The 4219-nt window shown below is 32.4% G+C and overlaps 1 long non-coding RNA gene across 2 annotated transcripts; it reads right to left on the bottom strand.

Moving 5' to 3' along the window:
- Positions 1-1463: 1463 nt before the first annotated feature.
- LOC129442846 (uncharacterized) lies at positions 1464-3837 on the bottom strand. Of its 2 annotated transcripts, none has more exons than XR_012373112.1 (5): positions 3536-3837; positions 2894-2953; positions 2703-2793; positions 2527-2606; positions 1464-2356 (listed from the first exon to the last, which is right to left on the bottom strand). It is a non-coding gene; the product is annotated as an uncharacterized lncRNA (long non-coding RNA). The 2 variants fall into 2 exon arrangements; XR_012373113.1 differs by lacking the exon at positions 3536-3837 and adding an exon at positions 3371-3394.
- Between the last annotated feature and the right edge of the window lie 382 nt (positions 3838-4219).

Genomic DNA, 4219 nt, shown 5'->3' with positions numbered 1-4219 from the left:
ATTTTCTTGATGAGCAAAATTACCTTAGAAAATATGTCTAGTTTTTGGACAAAAATATACAATTTAAGATAATTTGTGCCTAAACAAGAAAAAATATCTAACAATGGGGTGAGAAATTTGTGTTTTAACTAAGTTTTTAAGATAAAAGAAAACTTTAAGATTTTTTTCTCACACTATTGGAAGATATTTTTGCTTGTTTTAAGCACACATTCACTTAATGTAAGTGTATTTTATTTATTTATTTTGTCTAAAACTAGACTTATTTTCTTGGGTCATTTTGTTCCTCAAGAACAAGCATTTTAATTTAAATAATATTTGTACTGAAAACAAGACAAAAATACTATGTAGGAAAGTCATTTTTTGCAGTGTAGGACTGATTTCTTAAGAGCAAGATCAATATAGTTGTTGTTCATTTTATTTAGATATTTACTACATTACAGTGGCAGCTGGTGACTTCTTTTTTTTTTGTGAGCACTCGATGCGAAGTTTGTCACAACATGTATATAGCCCGTCATTTATGTGGTTCTCAATTTCAAAATATGTGTTCTGCGTGAATGTGTATCACGTGTTTTGACTAAACATGTGATGCACGTGGTTTACATGAAGCAACAAACACATATTTTAAAAACACAAGCAACACACATGACACTCCGAACACTTATTTTGAATTTGCAACCCTCGGATGAGCAGTCACGAGCCGCCACTGCTACATTACATTGTACTGCTTTGAATGTAGTTTTCATTGTTGCTTTTATTTTGTTTATTTTACTCTAATATTGCTTTCTCTGTCTGTATATTTATGAGTTTAAATGGTATTGTTTATGTATGCAACTTTTAATATTTGCGTATTATATTATTTTGTGATTGTGACAATTGTGGATTGTTCAGGTTTTTTTAAATAAACGTTTCAAACTCAATTCAAGTTTTTATTTTTTTAATGGTTTTGGGGATGTATAGTAGTATATAGTGGGGGGGGGGGGTTGTAGTCTATCTGCATAGCAGGCAAATAACCAATCAAGTCACTAAGCTATGAGGGCTTGGGTTGGGCTTAAAACAAAGTGTAACCAATCAAATCATCTCAACTGGAAAGTTTCAAAGTTGTGTCCCAATAGTTGTCAGAGTTTTGGGAGGGGTTTTAAAAGCAACCAATCAGTGTTGAGATTAAACACCAATGGGGACACTAGAATTGTGCAAAGGTGTGAAATTCCAGTACCTCTGTAGGTGTGAAAGTGGCCCCTGCCAAAATCTTCAATGGGATTACTTGCCATGGCAACAAATGGCTGCATATTCCACGGGGATATCCCCTCAGCAAGATACATCCGAATTGGTATCATTACGGGAGTTTCCTAACTTGGTGGAATTAGTAGTTTACCCTCAGTGGAACTAGTAGATACTTCCGAAAATCAGTGGTGTTTACAGGAGTTTCCTAGTACGGATACACCTCTTTTCATGCAGTGCAGCTGCCACTTTAATGTAGTAAATATCTAAATAAAATGAACAACAACTATATTGATCTTGCTCTTAAGAAATCAGTCCTACACTGCAAAAAATGACTCTTACATAGTATTTTTGTCTTGTTTTCAGTACAAATATTATTTAAATTAAAATGCTTGTTCTTGAGGAACAAAATGACCCAAGAAAATAAGTCTAGTTTTAGACAAAATAAATAAAATACACATACATTAAGTGAATGTGTGCCTAAAACAAGCAAAAATATCTTCCAATAGTGTGAGAAAAAAATCTTACGTTTTCTTTTACCTTAAAAACTTAGTTAAAACACAATTTTCTCACCCCATTGTTAGATATTTTTTCCTGTTTAGGCACAAATTATCTCAAATTGTATATTTTTGTCTAAAAACTAGACATACTTTCCAAGGTAATTCTGCTCATCAAGAAAATACATCTTGATTTAAGAATTTTTAGTTTTTCTACTGAAAACAAGACAAAAAGTGTTAGAAAGTGATTTTTTTGCAGTGCAGAACTAATCACAGAGCTCCGTCTTGGAATTATTCAAACATTTCTCACTGTAACACTGTAATTTCTCACATTTAAGAAAACCGGTTGCATTAAACCATTCAAGTTTCAAAACACATAGATTTGAGTATTGTGAACCCAAATATAAGTGCTTAACTGCATGTGACTCAATTTGTTTAAGTTCACACTACCTAAATATAAGTGCATAATTGCACAAGACTTAAGTTCACAGTACTCAAATGTATGTTCTTTTTTAAACTTAAAGGTTTAAGGCAACCGATTTCCTTAAATGGTTTGAGTTAAGTTAACTGCTAAAAGCATATACTTGTCAGCAAAGGTAACGTTGATGCACCCTCATCTGGACAGACATCTCTTTGGAGCCCTTTGGAAATATAAAAGTACATAAGTATTTGGCATAATACTAATACACATATACAGATACACACACACACGACAAATCAAATGACAAAGTTGTACATTTTAGAAAGTTTACTTTAACTGTACAAAGATACAACAATATATTATCAAAGAACTTCATAATGTCTTCATAACTTGATTTTCTGTGTTGATGTCCTCAGAGTCTCTGTGTTGTTCTGCAGCTTCATTACAGTAGGCTACTTCAATATAGTTGTCTAGCAAACACAGAATAAAAATAGAATCACATACATCATAACACATCTATTTACTATTTAACCTCTTTGATTTAATAATTTCATTATTAAACTTACATCATTTTGGCCAGATTGCAGTGACATCAATTTCTTCAGTGTCTGGATCAGTCTGATGTTTTAGCTTCCACTGTTACTTCATTATATTTCTCTGTCAAACACAGAATTAAAAATCAAAAATCACATACATCATAACACATCTTTTTACTATTTAACCTGTTTGATTTTTAAAATTGAATGAAAAAACTTACATCATCTTTACCCAGAAACCTCTTCAGCGTCCACAAAGTTGACCACAGTGTACATGACCTCTGTAAACACAAACATGGATAGACTTCATATTTAAAAAGATGAAGAACAGCAAACATATTACGTTAAAATATATTATGAATCCAAGCTTCTTTACAATTAGCATGTAGGTTCTCTCAAAGTGAAGCTGGCTTTGTTACAAATCAATAAAAAGCTATTAAAACCGTCTTGAAAAATAAGCAACATCTACCCGAACTAAAGCAATGAGCTTTTAAACAACAAAAGATCGTCTGTGTATCATTTAAAATAGCAGAGACACACTTGCTAGCTGCTAACATTTCCAACACACAAGTTACTGTTTTGTTTGTTTTAAGCAAAGAACGTCTCATCTTGGCTTCTTTTATTGTTTTTAAAAAACTTAAACATCGAATTGATTCTTTTAACAGCCCGGTTTGAATGTTACTTCGCGTATTTTTAACCTCATGTTTACCGCTGTGTACCATGTATACCCTTAATGTTTTACTGTTTGTGTTTTAAATTCAAAAGTTCTAGTATAAAGACAAAAACGAATCATAAATAACATAATATGAACAAATAGGCATTCGATCAGCGCGATGCAGACAAACTTATTAAATCAAACTTACCTTACTGTTGATGAACAAACAAACAAAGACAGCGAGTAGTCCAGGCTGTAACGGTTCGCGATTTTGAATTTTCCCGTCAAGCCCATAGGTCAAGCAGTCGCACCTGAAGGGTGAGGGCAGATGAGTGGGTGCAGGTGCATTCTGGGAAATGTAGTCCTTTTCTTTGGCGTTGTCACTGCTATCGCATATGCTGCTGTAGATGTAAACTACGAGTTCCAAGATGCACTACAATCATTCCAGCCCAAGTTTGATTGATCCTCTGCTCGCACTTTATTATATACTTTTATATAATCCGCGTTTTCAAACTATGCATTGTTCTTATACTTGGTCATTAATAAAAAATATTTCTATAAAGTTAAAAACGTTGACAAAACATGTTTAGTTGACAAACATGTTAACAGTTATTTTGAATGATGCTCAGATTTTCTTAAATATAAAATCTTTGTGAATCAGGACTTACTTGATGAAATACAAAACTCTTTAAACATGCCTCAGGAATTATCTCTGGGTTTAGTGGATTAACTGCTCATCATTGGAAACATTGAACGTATACCTAAATGAATTCTTACTTAAATATAAGTAAATATAAACTAATGCTGAGTTAAGACATGTAACTTACTGAGATTACTTAATTACAACATGAACTCAAATTAATTTATTGTAAATGAATGCATTAACTAACAA

The sequence above is a fragment of the Misgurnus anguillicaudatus genome, chromosome 14, assembly GCF_027580225.2.
Source record: "Misgurnus anguillicaudatus chromosome 14, ASM2758022v2, whole genome shotgun sequence".
Classification (NCBI taxonomy): domain Eukaryota; kingdom Metazoa; phylum Chordata; class Actinopteri; order Cypriniformes; family Cobitidae; genus Misgurnus; species Misgurnus anguillicaudatus.
Note: the sequence above shows the minus strand (reverse complement) of the source record. Positions and strands in the feature narration are given on the sequence as shown.